Raw genomic sequence first — 16,493 nt, 5'->3', positions numbered from 1 at the left:
GGCAATGTTACAACTGCCTCATGTACACAGACAACCCCCTCTTCCTACCACCAAACACTAACACATGCGAGAGATGCAATTATACAGCCAAACTGGAGGCTAAGCTCTCTCAACCCAAGACAGTCAAGAGGAGAAGGGAAATACTTTCATCAAACCACCAGTCTCACATAAACCCATTAAAGCAGCACTGGAAAAAAACACACATAAATACATGAAAACATACTTGGAGGCTCTAAATAAAAATCTGCAAAACCAACAGAGACCTCCAAAGCAAACATCCAAGCAACCTCCACCCCCCAACACAAACCATGAAACACATATTTCATAAAACCAGTGTGCCATGCAATCACAGCCCTTAAGGCAAAATAACATACCCAACATACTAGTAATAGGTGACTCTATAGTTAGGCACACTGACGTCCCACTCACTAGGCTGAATAAGAAGAAGGTTACTGTTAGCTGCGTGTCAGGTGCCAGGATCCACCACATAAGACAAACACTCAGGTCACTACAGAACAAGTACAAATATGACTCTGTCATTGTCCATGCTGGTGTGAATGACCTGAGCTGTACCTCTCTGGACTACATGAAAAGAGACATGGAAGAGCTCTCTGATCACATTGCCCAGGCCGGTATGACCCTGACCCTGAGTAGCATCCTGCACTCACCAAGAATGACACCATGGTATAAAGAAAAAATTCTCAATTTCAACAATTGGCTAAGTTTCTGCTGTCATTCAAAGGGGATCCAGTGTCAGTCCGCCTGGCATGACATGCTCGACAAGCCACGCTGCTTCGCTAGAGACGGCTTGCACCTATCACCCTTAGGCTTTCGAATACTGGCTAAGGCTCTTGCCACCCCCATAGTGCCTTTTTTAGGCAAGGCTCAAAAGACAAACCTACCACCGTAAATAGCACAAGTAACAAAAAACTGAGGGTAGTGCTACTCAATGCCAGAAGTCTGAACCTTAAAATGCACGCACTCTAGGCACTCCTCAGTATGGAGAAAATCGATATATGTGCAGGAACAGAAACCTGGTTTAAGGCTCCAGAGAACACTACCAGGCTACAACTCATACCATACATTTCGGCCACAGAACCCAAACCGAAATACAAAAGGTGGGGGCATATCCATATTCATCAAGGATACCCACACCTCCAGGTTAGTGGCACAGCACGATGCTTCAGAGATCATCCATGTGCAACTAATAATGGGCAAAACTGCAATTTAAATTGTAGCTTGCTAAAGATCATCTGCCATGTCTCAGAACCCCATTCCGCGTTCCTGGAAAGACTGGGAAACATAAAGGTCCTACCAAACACCCTAATATTGGGTGATTTCAATTATCCAAACATTAACTGGCAGAACTACTCAAGTACTAACTCCCTTGTCCAACATTTCCTAGAATTTATAAACTCAAATGCCCTGGTTCAACTGGTCAACACTCCCACCAGAGGTAACAACATATTGGACCTGGTCATCACCAACATGGGCGACCGGTGTTCCACACCGGAGGTCAACCCCTCGCTGGTTAGATCTGACCATAAACAAATCACTTTGGATATCCACATTCCGCCCCCACCCCTGGACAAGAAAACCACCATGAAAAACTTTTCAAAAGCAAACTTCACGTTACTTAAGACCGAGGTGGAAAGTTTCAAAGCCCCCATGCTGAAGGATAACGCTGTCCAAGCTGCAAAATTCTTTACTAATGCATTTTACGGGCACCTACAAGAATGCATGGATCATGCCATCCCAAGCAAAACCAAGACTCACTCCTCCAAGAAAAAGAAACCAGTCTGGTGGACTCCTGCCATAAAAAAGCTATAGAATAGAAGGAGGAAACTAGTACAGAAAAGGGTAAAATTCTAAGAAGTGAACACATCCCTGATCAGTATCAGCACGAAACTATGATCCCTCATAAAATCATCCAAGGTGAGTTTTGAAAGAAAAATTGCCAAGGACTCCAAAGATAACCACAAGGCATTCTTTAGCTATGTCAAGAATCTAAGTGGCAATGCTCAGATCTGCTCAGAGTTAGTGCAGAATGGCACAAAATACACTGAATTGACCGATATCGCCAACATCTTGGCAGACAGGTTCAGCGCAAACTTCACCCTCCTCTCACCCCCAAGAGGGCCCATGACCATACCAGAAGAATGTAGAGTCCCTGAAATCACAGACACTCAGGTTAGAACAGTCCTCTCCAAAGCCAAAAACATAGCATCAATGGGACCAGACGGTGTCCCAGGCTACGTCCTACACGAGCTCAAAGATGAACTAACCCTTCACCTAAACACACTGTTCAAACTCAGCCTCTCCACAGGCTACGTACCCATAGAGTGGCTCACAGCAGCGGCTATTCCGCTCCACAAAGCCAGGAACTATCGCCCTATAAGCCTGACTAGCTTGGTCTGCAAGGCTATGGAGCGCATCATCATGGAACTCATTAACAGAGACACTGGGAACTTCCAAACACTGGACCCTACCCAGTTCGGTTTTGTTAAGGGCAGATCATGCCTCCTAATCCTGGTGGACTTCTTTGAGACAGTTACCAAGGCTATAAATGAGGGAAAGGTGGTACACACAGCCTACCTAGACTTTGCAAAGGCCTTCGACACCATTCCCCATTCTGGTATTATAGACAAGCTCACCAGACTGAACATAAACCCCTACATCACAAGATGGGTTGCCAACTGGCTTACGGACAGAACCCACATGGTGAGAGTTGTGGGAGCTAGGTTCGACTCTAAATCGGTTACAAGTGGAGTTCCCCAGGGCTCAGTCCTAGGACCCCTCCTGTTCGGCATATACTTCTTAGAGGTACAGGCAAGCACAGGACTATGGCTGACCAAGTTTGCAGACAACTGCAAACTAGGGGCTATAATTGACTCTCTGGCTGACACAGACATCCTCCAAAAGGGTCTCACTGAGATGGATACCTAGTGTCAAAATCATGGCCTCAAGCTAAATGCCAAAAAGTGCATAGTTATCCCCTTTGGAAAAAAAACAAAGTACCCACGAACTACCACATAGGTGTTAGTCCCCTAAATACAGAAGACGTAATAAGGGATCTGGGGACCCAAATAGATAGTAATCTCACCTTTGATAATCACATTGCCAAAGTGGTTAGAAAATCCTTCTACGTGGCCCACCTAATCACAAAAGGGTTTGCATCCAGATCAAAAGAGGTCATTGTGCCCCTCTAATCATCACTCATCAGACCCATCAAAGAGTACAACGCCCCACTTGGGATGTACCTTACAAGACACCTGCAACAGCTGGAAAGACCACAGAAGTACCTCACCAAGAGGATCACTGGCCTCAAACAGATGCCCTATGCAGCTCGACCAAAGAAATTACAGCTGTACTTGGTTGCATACCGCCTACTCAGAGGTGATCTCTGCCTGACATACAAGGCCATGTCCAACCCAGAATTGATGGACATGCTCAACCTAAAGAAAACCTTATCCCCGCGAGCCACACGCTCTAGGGATCTAAACCTCACCACAACAATAAATAGGACTTGCTGGAGGGATAGATTCCTGTCCCAGAGACTTCCCATGTTTTGGAACAAGATCCCAATCTACATTAGGCAGAGCTTCTCGCTAACACTCTTCAAAAGAAATTTTAACGAGTGGATGGGAAACAGAAAGTCTACCTCGGGGATCACTTCAGTGGTTCTGCTGGACAGAGGCACAAGGAAATAATCTAAGGGGGCAGCGAACGCCAACACATTCTGACTAGGCTTATAAATGCCTTCGGGCAGATATCCTAGTACCTACCTATGAACCTATTATTAAGCCTTTTGAATTTTCACAGAAACTGTGAAAATATATCTTCTTAACCTATCTCCCCTTGTAATTCTACTGTTCCTAACTAATGTCTGTTGTTATATTCTGATTGTTTTGTGCAAGATTCTTGTCATCCCTTTATAGAATCTGTTGATTACTTACTTCCACTGTCACAGTTTCACAGGAAGCAAGTTACAAATCATATGAATGAGTTGCTTGCACATGAAGACTAGAAGTTGATGACCTTGTAGCTAGCTCTCAGCAATGCTCATCTCTTTCTGAGTAAAACCTTAGTCACATTTCTAATATGACACTTAACACTGGTGATATTACTTCTGTAAGGAAAAAAGCTACATTTTTGACTTCCAGAAGGTGTACAACTAGATATAATAAAATTTCACTTCAGCTCTGCCTTGTTAGCATTCTTTAAGAACATGCTGAATTCCATAAATAAGAGTATCTGGATAATTATAACTTTTTTTTTTAAGCACGCTGTTCATTTCATGCGAATGAATATGATAACTGTATACACTTGCTCATGGATCCTATTTTGTTTACTACGGAGAAGACCCATCTCGTAGAAAACTTTATTACTGATAAAGCCAAAGCCTTTAATCTGACAGCTCCAACCTTTTGTTGAATATTGCAGTTAGTGAAGGGTTTGGATGTGGGTACTTCATAACTTTCAAATGTTACCAGTAAATCAGGTTGCTTGCGCTTAAGGTAGTGTTCCTCTTTGCCTCATCACTCATCTCTCTATCTGAACATGCCTCAGAGATTAATACTTGGGCCAGTTCTCTTTTCCTGTGCATCAGATAACTGATCACCAATTTACAATTTTGCAATATGGACGAGGCTAATCAGTACCAATGCTGTTTGTAAGCTTTAGTTGGGCCTTACTGCCCTGATAAAGTACCAGAAGCATTAACAACTGATATGTAACTGAGCTGAAATGAAAATCACACTATCCTTTTGGAGAACTCAGTGAAAACCTGACTTATAATTTGCACCCAGTGACTACCACCTTCATCCATCCACAACCCCTTTTTCCCCGATTTTTGCACATAGAGTCAGAGTGTCACTTCAACAGTGACAATTATCTAGTGCCAAGATTTATACTGCCAGGTGGCTAGCTTTTAAGACAGCTAAATCTTTGCACTGAATGCTTGAGAAATGCATTCTGGAAGTCCTGAGCTACTATTAATTCAACACCTATGTGGCATGGAATACCACAAGTTCAGCAGCCTACACACACCCTTGCATTCCAGAGCATTTTCTGAAAAATCAACTTAAAAATTGTAACATAAACAAATATAAATATTTTGTGAATAATAAAAGGTATTAAATCTGTGCAAATAGATGGAATGTGATCCCTTCTCCTCAAATCTACACTGTCAGCAAGACAAGAGACCCGTAAACTGAGATCACTGGAGTGAGTCATTATAACATAACCAATGTTTCTTAGGTGGAGACGATCTACTACAACAGGGTCTTTCATAGTCCAAAAGGAAAGGCAGAGATTCCCATGTAGGAGTCTGCAGGAAACAACAAAAGATGAAAGATGTTTTAATCTACCCAGCCAGCTAAAGGAGTCTAGTCCCTTGATTTAGGAAACACTGAGGTCTTTCAAGCTGGGATACATATATGATGAGAAACATGGCAATCACAGTGCTACATTCAATGCATGGCCTAATACAGGAGGAATATATTTTGATGACCAAAGGACAGTTCATGGCTGATGAAGGTGCCTAGAGCACTAGACTATATTCACCTTAAGTAGGGTTCCATTTATGTGGTAATAGGTGACAATGGCTTGTTTCCCCAACTGTGTATACTACACTGATTTGCATTAAACGTAAGGCCATGGGCAGAACACTGGGTAATGACTCTATCTAGCCATTGTTTGAGAACTTATGAGGCCTGTGAGTGAATCAGTAATGGCACCCAGTTTGTAGTCATCTGCAATTTTGGTCAACTACCAACCTTGAAAGTAGATGACAAAGAGAAAGAAACCCAGCACAGAGTCCTGAGGTATTCAGCTTGTGTCTAATCTATTAGAAAGGAAGGTAACACCATCTCTCACACTGTATGACCAGAGGCAATCCATCAAATAACATATACGTTAATATTTAATCAGGTAAGTTTATCAATGATGCCTACATGAGGAATTGTGTCAAATTCCTTGGCAAGGTCAAAATATGTGGCATGGACAGAATGACTACCACCAATGGATGCAATTGCATCTTCAAAAAAGTCAACCAAATTAAGCACTTAACATTTATTCTTCACAAGCTGAACTGAATACGGCTGAGTATTTGTATTTTACCAATTTCATTGTTAAGCAGACTGACCAAGATCCATTCTACGGTTTTACAATTGCTACTGAGGCTAATGGAATGATAATTACCAGGGTCGGTTACACCACCACCCCATGTACAAGTACCACAGCCACTGTTGTCCAGGGCTAAGGTATAAACCTGAAGGGAGTCTGAGATTAAAAAGCTTGAGGAGGGGGGTTCAGCAAGGTTTGTACTAACAACAAGGCAGCCTGGTCCATGAGAATGTACTTTTTGGTTTTGGCAATAGTTTCCAGGATCTGGTTCATACTGATAATGGGAAGAACAGTGCTAAAAGGGTCCAGAAAGGGGATAATGGAATGTGAGGTTTGGAAAATTTGAGCAAGATTTATCAGACAGGACATTTGCTATGGCTTCAGTGGCACACTTCATTGTGCCACTTACACTGAGGTGCAGGTCTTGATGTTACTTCTAATGCACCTAATATAGTTAAAAACATCCTTCTGATTTTCTGTTAGAGAGTTTGGAACCTTCAATTTCTATTCAGTTTTGTTTGTCTTAATACTATATTTAAGATCCCTGCAGATTCCTGCTTCTGACTGATGGTGGAATTTTTTTTTATATAAACCGTATTTATCTGAGAGTTCCATCACAGGAGTCTGCCCCTCAATTTCAGTTTATAATTATGAATAATAAGTACAGACTTATCTATATATTGGCTGAGAAGGCTGTATAAATCATAGTAAATGTGGTAGCTTTGGAGACTGGATCAGCAAGGGATGAATCATTTTTTAATTTCTTAAAGCAGTCAGTGATTATAAGTTTGCTTTTGGAATACTCCCCAAATATACATGAACTTTGTGAGCAAATTAGTACTAATTATGAGGGCAAAACTAGCAGTCTGGTGGTCAAAATTGATCAAGAAGGGGATAATGTTACAAGGCGAGCAATCAAAGGTAGGATTTCATAATTACAAGGTCAAGATTACTTCTCAGTCTGGTGAGAATTTAGACAACATGATGTATGGAGTAATATTAATGAAGTCAAGAAAACACTGGGCATATTTAATGCAAGTTGTGTAAGACTCCCAACTCATGGATGGATAATTAAAACAGCCCAAAATTAGGTTACTGGGAATAACAGCGATAGAAGCCATAAGGGATCTAATGAGATCCTCATGCTGAAACAAAGTTTGAGTGATATAAAAGCCTCCATATCAAGCAGTCTATTGTTTAGGCGCCTAAGCACCAAACAGAGCCATGTAAAGATACGCCAGATTAAAATTTAATAGGATAGAATGTCTAACAAGTGAACTTTCCCTAAAAATTCACTTCAGGGGACTGAAAAGGTCTAAGCTAATATGTCAAATTCTAAACAGGGAGTTAACAGCATCCTTGGCAAAGCAAGCTGTCCTGTCAATCAATACCTTCAAGCTGATACATGCCAGATCCATCTGGAATGAAAACAGTCAATAAGTCTGTGATGATGTGAGGTAGTGCCAGCAATGCCAGGAGGAGTAGGGTAGTGGATGTGTAATATGCCAGCATACCTAGCTGGAATTTTGTAAAGAATTATATGTCATGCGTATATCAAGCTGACTTGTACAGATGCTTGTATTGAAAAATGTATTTGTAAAGCTGCTTGTGTTAAAAATGCACCAACAGTGGGCCCTGCTGGACAGAAAAAAAGTATACGTGTAGGTCAGACTGTATTGTGACTGTTGAAGTTAACATATTGTAACAGAGGATAATGGAAGAGAAGAGGTTAATCTCAGTCCAGCTAACTTTGAAAAATCGTCTGAAATTAAATTACCTGGTTTAGGCCATAAAGATTGTATCTTACAGTTCTGACTGGAGCCACAGGCAAAATGTCTGTGAAAATCAGAACTAGGAATCCTACTGTATTGTCCTTAGGGGTGAACTAATTGCTACCAGGGAAGGGTGGACGTTTTTGAAATGGTTTTATAGATTCCAGCTGCTATAACACATCTTAGCAAAGCTCTATGTGTGTGTAGGGTAACACATATGTGCTAGATTCTGGTTCAGTTTTTAGTAAAGGGGGTAGTGTGGGAACCAGAGTCAGATGACCAGATGTGATGTCATTCTATAGCCAGCACTGAAATGATATTCAGATATTCATGAGAGATGTCAATTTGCTTGCAGCAGTCTGTTTGTGAAACCTCACAAGAAGGAAGACCACTCACCCACATCATCTTGCCTTGCTCTAATAAGTGAGCTAGGTGACATTAATTCTTTAGATCAGTTGGGAAAACATAGTGAGATGAGTTAAGTATTGTTTTTCTATATCTGTGTGAATCTTTCCATCTGTGTTATTTTTAATATTTCCTGTGACTGAAACTCTGGTGTTTATTGTAACTCTGTATTTATCATTTTCATGTTCTTTTATTATTAAATATATTTAAACTTTTCATTATGGCTGTTTTTTTAGAGAATATTTTAACCTTTAAGAGTACTTATATGTATTTGGTGACACTGTGGCTACTTCTGAAGCCTAGCTACACTGGTCAAACACTACCTTTTTTACTAGTATTAATTTTACTATGCATAATTGGATACCCTGGTCAAACACTACCTTTTTTACTAGTATTAATTTTACTATGCATAATTGGATACCCTGGTAACAGCCATAGAGTAGCTGACTTTGGAGTGTTCTGGTGGCAGTACCTACATTATAGTCTAGGCAGAGGGGGCACAGCTGGTGAATCTGTGCCAGCCTTTCCCAGGTGTGTGTGTGTGTGTGTGTGTGTGTGTGTGTGTGTGTGTGTGTGTGTGTGTGTGTGTGTGCTCGTGCAAGCATGTGTGTGTCAGCTACTTGGAGGAGGGACACAGCACTGCTTTAACAGAGAGGATGGTGGAGGACTTGGTTTGGAATACGTGGCTGAGGACTCAACTGTTCAGCTGCGTCAGTGGGGAGTATTAACTGGGGCCTGGTGACAGAGAGGGAAACCCATCACCAGGATGGGAGTGTGCTCCCTTTGTGCTCTTAAATGAAACTGTTCTTGGTGCAGAGAGCCGCATCTGGAAATACTGCATGTATCTACCTTTGTTCCAAGTGAACATCCCTCACCGGTGTCCGTGGTGAGGATTGAGACTCCTTGATCATTGGCCCAGAGTAGGGGCATCACAAAACCATTTGTTAAAATCTATTAGTTATATTTGAAATGTTGGCACCATTCTTGGAAAAGTCTATATACTGCTTATGACAAGTGTCTTCCCTGCCTTGGACACATACCCATAGAGCATAATGTTATCTCTGCATTGCCTCTAGGATATAGCATCTAAGGTCATTCACAGTGACATAAGCAACACTGACAGAGTATTCAAACATGGGTGAAGAGAACCTAAGATGCAGCTAGCCATGGCCCTATTTTCACAGTCTGGTAAAATGAAGCATCAGCATGCCTAACTAAAAGGGTACCTGTTGCTAATATGTTAACCATGTGTAGCTACAGCCTCAGGAGTACTTATAGGAGCAAGCATGCAACAAAAGTTCTGAGTGAAGGCACAAATGAGGATGTGTTACAGAGGGTAGCCATATGTGCCCATAGTTTGTTCAAATGAAGTGTCTTGATGATTTCTTAATAACCTTGGCAAAAGTGGGCCTGTTGTCAGGAATGTCTAATGTAGTAAGATTTACATCCTCAACTGTCATACAATTACGTGAATGAAGATCTCCAGAATAATTTTTAATCAGAAGGGTCTCAGAAAAGCATCAAGAAATGCAGAAAACTGTAGGAACACCCAATAATATCAAGGCAGGAGTACAAAATTAACTATAGTGATACAAGCAAAATACAACTTGATATCAGCAATATACAAACAAAATCAGTTGGTGCAGCAGGAATCTAAGAAGCTCAGTAAACCACATCTCAGCAATATAAAGAACAGGCCAGAGCAGCTACGCTACTTTTACACTAGGAAACCCTACAACTCAATGTGGTAAAAAATCATTGAACCTCAACTCATTGTAACAATGTATTTTTAATATTCTCTCTTCTCACCTTTCGCCTATGTTGTGTGACATGGAGTTTGTTTATATAAAATAAGGGGGGGGCACAGCTCCCCATAACACCCAGATCAGATGTCTGTCATTTTTAAGAAAACAGACTACTACTAACTTATCAATGCAATGTGTTATTGCTTCAATGAGTTGTGACATGATCAGTAAAGGTGAAGCCTATACCAGACAAATATCTACCTAAAGGGGAAAACTGTTGGTAAGATACAGTGACACAACAAACAGGCAATTAGCAGGAAAAACTCAGGACAAGCTGTAGCCAGTTCAGGCAGGTATGGTGGAATAGTTTTTCGTCTCACCAGAAACAGCAACCACAAGCACCTGGGCCAAAAATCAGCAGCAGTCAAATCCGAGTCACTTATCCACCATCTAGTCCAAATGTTAAATGAAAGAAGGACAAATAAGAAAACTGAATTAGAGCAGCAGGTCCAAATCCAGGTGAAATAAGAGCAGTATACATTCAAAATCCACTTAGTGTAGCAGAACAACAAAAAGCCGAGTAAACCACAACTCAACACAATAAAGCCACTATAAAGGTTTTGTGCAAATTATCAATGATTTTGTGGGTGGTGCAGCGGTTAGCGTTGTCACCTCACAGCAAGAGGTTCTCCCATTCGATTCTTGGCTGGAGTGCCTTCTGTGTGGAGTCTGCATGTCCTCCCTGTGGTTGAGTACGTTCAAAGACATGCAGGTAGGTGCATGCGTGAATGGGTGTGCCTTCTTTGAAGGCTGGGTGTTGGGCTGGCACCTCGACACCGTAAAAATCCACTGCCAATCATTAGCAGACCAGAGTTCCGCTGTGGCGACCCCTAACTGGGAAAAGCCGAAAGACATTACTATCAATGATTTTATGCATTACAGTCTTCTTTCTAGAAAACACTGTTCACTTGTCAGTGTTATGGAAAACTCCTGGGATATCATTAACTGTTAAGGAGTCTTAGCCTCTAATTAGAAACCAAAGTCCCACATCTATAAACCTGGACATTCCATGACATCAAACTAACTCCTTCATAGATTATTTTACATTCCTCTTGTTAACCTAACATTACACCTTTTCGTTTAATTTATTTATTTTACTTGAATTTGTTAACTGGGGAACAACACTGATCACAACCGACCAAATTCAGTCTCAGACCAGTATGCATTCTTAAACAGGAAGATAATTGATAACAAAAGAGATTTGTCTAATGCAAAAATTGCAGAGATGAATAGAGTACAGTACACAATGGTTTACAGATCAACAGACATTTTACACTAAGTATAGTAAATGATAAAAACATATACAATATTTACAAGAAAAAACACAAAGGGCAATTGTGAAGTGACTAGGTTGGTAGTTTATGAGTAGATTAAATAAATAAGACTACGCCCTCTGTCCTTTGTTGTTTGACTACTCAAAGCAGCCCATGTACCTAATCTCTTGTTCTTGCCTGCTTTGTCTCAGACTTTTCAGTGTCATTATTGCATTTTGATTTAGACATTCATGTATTTGAAAAATCAGTAGGTAAGTTGATCCAAACCTAATCTTTTCAGCTATAAAACACACATTTTCTCCAGAGTAAGATTCCTGCCTCACAGCTTCAGTACTCATGGTTTGATCCTGACCTCTACCCATTTTCTATGTGCAATCGGCATGTTCTTCCCATAGCTTTGTGAGTACCCTCTGGCTGCTCCTGTTCCTTTCCATCACCCACAAACAAGCAGATTGAGAGGCTACTCTAAAATCTGTCCACATATATTGTATTCACTGCTGCACTTGTGACCCGGGTTGTGACTAAAAAAGGGTCCCTGATGACCAGTTCACTTACCTGGTTAATGAATGAATGAATGAATGACTGAATAAATAAATAAAATCCAAAGGCAAAAGAAAAATAAACGTCCAAACACAAGTACTGTGCACAAATTAATTCATCAACAAAAGCAGAACAAAACAATCCAATTACTATGTATTACATACTTCACAAGAGCAATATATTTCTATTTTCTTAAACTTTGCTCTTTCAATAACATGTAACATCAAAAAAGTGAACAGCTGGCAGTGCGTATCTTTATAAGGTATACAAAGCATACCAAATGTAGTACTTCAGCAATACATCTAAATAACATTCAGAGAATCTGATAAACCTGTTATAAAAGCACTGCCTAACCATGACCTCTTAACATACAAGTTACCCTTTCAAAAAAAAAAAAAATCTAACAAACAAATAACATTTTATCATTTTAAAAAGCTTCTGAATTAAAAAATTCTCTTTATAAAAATAGACTGAACATGAACATTTCTAACACAAAGACCTCTTACAGGATTTTAGGTGAATCTGTGTTGTTCCATTAACTTGTATACGTGGTCATTAATAAATAATATTGCCACTTAAGTGCCTTTCTTGTAAATTGACTGGTGCTCTTCCATATAAATAAAACACATTTCTCAAGTTAATAGCCATGAGTGACTTCAGTCTACAAAGAACATGTAAAACATGATATAAAAAATGCTGCATTTTACTGAAATAATTTATGCAAGATACTATTTCCTTAGAAATGTGTCACCAGCACAGACATCTCATCTGGAATATTTCAAATAACTTGCTAAGTGGAACAAAATATTGGTCATGTGTCATTGGTCACATTTAGACACAAAGGGGAGCTATTAAATAAAAACTGAATTCAACATCACATAGCTTAAAGGTTGCATTTCCTTTTAAACATGGCATAGCTACAGTAGTAAAACCTATTAGCATCAATAAAAAATGAACAAGTTGGCCCATAATTACAAATCGATGTGACAAACAAATTATTTAGTCTCCAGTCATGGTAAAAGTAATATAGTAGATTACAATGATACTGCCAAGCATCTCAACTGCAAAGTAGAAATGCTATTTAGACTTGTGTGCATTGAGTTCACAAAATCCTGAAGGAAACCATTACTCCCCTGATAAAACATATCCTTTCAATGGTTTAAAATGTATACATAGAAATATGCTCAACACAGACCTGCCTATTTGTTTCTTAAAGTATGATTTCAGGTCATAAAAAAGTACCTATTCACCTGTACTACAGCAATCAAAGATGAGAACTGCAGGACTCAAAAACAAGTATTTGTCAAAGCAAATTCCAAACTGTACTGGAGCAGATTATGAAAGTACTGTTTCTACATGTGGGGGTCAATGAAATAAGGAAGTTTGAGTAACTGTTGACTGCATTTGAAGTACAACCATGCAACAGGTTTGTGAGATTACACATTTTACATCAACACTTAAATTTAACCCACATTGTTTCAGCCCACTGTTAAAAAGCAGGGTATCTATCAGCTTCATTAGTGCCCATTTGTCTAGCAGACTGGATGTATCAACAGGTCAGCTGAGGAGAATTCTAGAGACCCAATTCTGGGTCATTCACCTTTAATATAAGTAGCTTATAATATAAGGGATCCTACATTACAACCACATCTTCCAAAGGAGAATGGAGGAAATTGCTGTGTAATGCTTCCTTTCGAGTTGAATGCCCATGTCTGCATTCAGTTCTTGCATGCCAAAAACTCAAGGAAGAGGAAAGGGTAGTTCAAAAAATAAATCACTAAGATGCTCAGTATGGGACCATTCCCATCACCCTTTATCTCTCGTCTTATGTGGGCGAGAGAAAAAAAGTAATTTAGTTGGTAAGATGGTGGAGGGGGATTGGTAGAAGAAAAACTAAAGGACACAAAAACAGCCAGCCATTGTTATGAAATCACATGTAAAAACTATATATAATAACAAACCTCATTTCAAGATTACAACAAATTCCCTGTCATTTAAGTGCACAGATAATAACACCGTTAATAGTCAAATACACCAAACAGAAAAAAACAGAGTAAAGCCAAAGTTAAGGAACAAATAACATGTGAGGATATACTGATATTAGGAGCAACTACATCAAAATACATCACAAATTAAAGCAGGAAATAAAAGTACTTTGGCTGCAACTTTCCAGCCATGCAAGTTAACAGATTCTAAACCAGATTTATAATTTGCAGCAAAAACCTTGCTTACTCTGTCAGAAGCCTGACTCAGAGACCAGCAGTGCAGATGAATCACTACCACTAATTGACATGTACCCACCAAAGTCGATCATACTCCTTGGAACTTCAAAAATTTAAGTACAGTTGTAGGAATTATGTTTGAAACTGCTGTACATTTACCCTTCTCTACGTACAGAATTGCAGCTGTTAGCATACATAGATAGTATGGGTTATAAGGGTGCATGATGGCTTACTACTCAGGAAAAAAAGCACATTAAAGACGTAACAGCAAGTTTCCAAATTCAGTACCTTTTTTTAAATAATCATATTTAAATGTTTGAAGTGTCGGAATTCACACTATGGAGCCTTGCAGTTCTGATATGGCAGCCCTAACTTTCTACTTCTCCCAAGGCCAAGCACCGAAATACAGTTGATGCTTGAAAGAAGTGTTGCTATTGCCACTTAAAAGTCTGGTCTTAGCAAATGTCACACTCCGATTAGTCTAACACACTGTGCATAGGCTGCTTATTAACCTGGCTTAGTTTCTAGAAACAAGTTTCAGAAAGCTGACATACATGGGTGTCATCTGCATATGGTAAACTGCTGGCCGAGTCCCACTACTATTTTACACACCCAGAATCAAAAATGCAATTTGAAAGTTTTATGATTTTTGCCAGTCTGGCTCTCTCACCAAGACAGCCAGTTGCATGGCTGTTTCAATAAAATAAACAATATTTTAAGCTTGTTGTGCGCTCAAAGATTTTGTATATCCATAAATTGCCAACCTTTTTAAAATGGTACCCTATCACTTTCTTCTACAATAGTTTTTTTTTTTTTATGTATATGTACAGAATTGAAATCCACCTTGTCTAATATGTATATATGGCAATTTCCTTATCAAATGATAAACTAAGACGTAACTTAACAATCAAGAACAGTGATTTGCACAGAGCCTTCCACAGCAATATGAATCTCAATGATTTAAATGAAATTTGCTATAAACAAATGATTAGTTGATGAGTTTCATAAGACATTTTAGATTTAATTCACTCTGCTAGCAGCAGGCATAGTGCAAGTAGTCAATGAAAATAAATGAAGAAAGTCTGTTTCGTAACAGGCATTCAGTCCACGCAGAAGCAAGAAAATCAACTCTGATATAAAATAATAAATAAGAAAAATAAACTCAAGACAAAAGGGAAGGGTACACAAGTAAAATGCAGCAATGTAAAAAAGAAAACCTCTAGAAACTAATACCATGATATACATATGTCTAGCTAACTTAAAAAAAATGAAATCAGAAGCCATCTTCAACTGATTGCTATTAATCAAGGACAAATCAAAAATAACAAAAAAATATATTCACTGCAGCTGTACATAACACTAGCTTCAAATGTATTAAACTACTTGTTTCCCAAAAGAACTAAATCATCCTACAACAGACAAGTTGCTGTTGGTTGCACATTCAGTGCATAACAACACAATGCATACTGCACAGCTACTACATGGCAATCAGGACATTCATTCATTTATTTATTAAGCTGACCAGGTTAGTCCCACTAGGCTAGTGGCCTCTTTTAAAGGGAGACATGAGGTGGTATTTATACTACTAGGGAAAATTTGTCCGGGACACAGCAGACCTTCCAAACTTTTTGAAAGGTGCCATGACATCTTTTACAGCCACCTGAGCTATGATGGCTGATGGTACTCATAGCAGTGGAGAAAAAGGCATATCCCAATTGACTGGAAAATAAGTATACCAGTGACAATGTAAAAGAATAAAGGGACATCCACAACTGTAGGCAGTACAGAGGTATCAAACTCCTGTTACACTGCATGAAAGTTCTGGAGAGGGTGACTGATAAATGAATACACAGAGTAGTAGAAAGTAAGATGGGAGATGACTGATTTGGATTCAGGATGCAACACAACCGACCTGATGTTTGCAGTGAGACAGACAGTTGAGAAGAGCTAGAGATGAGGAGAGAGTCCAACTAGGCATTCCTAGACTTTGAAAAAAGCATGGGACATGATCCCAAGAAAGCTGATTTGGGTAGTCTTGTGTGGTTCAGAATCCCAGAAGTACAGATGGAATTATTATAGGCTATGTACAAGGACCCAATGGTTCAAATATGTGCACTGTTCGGACTCACAGAGAGGATCCCCATGGGATTGCATGTTCATCAGGGTTCAGCTCTGAGCCAAGTGCTGTTCATACTGGTCATGGACTCCATTAGCAAACAAGTTGCTGGGAGAAGATCAACAAAGTTGCTGTACATGCAGATGATGTGGTTATTACAGGCAGACTCTCAGCAAGAACTTCAGCAATGTCAAGGGGAACAGGATGCAAACCTGAAGACACAAGGGATGAAA

At 39.6% G+C, this 16,493-nt stretch overlaps 1 protein-coding gene across 6 annotated transcripts in view; it reads right to left on the bottom strand.

Moving 5' to 3' along the window:
- The window catches only part of MGMT (O-6-methylguanine-DNA methyltransferase), a 2,722,240-nt gene that overhangs the window by 911,259 nt on the left and 1,794,488 nt on the right, over positions 1-16,493 (bottom strand). The window lies entirely within an intron of this gene.

This window comes from Protopterus annectens, chromosome 14.part0, assembly GCF_019279795.1.
Source record: "Protopterus annectens isolate FY-2018-M chromosome 14.part0, PAN1.0, whole genome shotgun sequence".
Taxonomy (NCBI): Eukaryota; Metazoa; Chordata; order Ceratodontiformes; family Protopteridae; genus Protopterus; species Protopterus annectens.
This window is presented reverse-complemented; position numbering and strand designations above follow the sequence as displayed.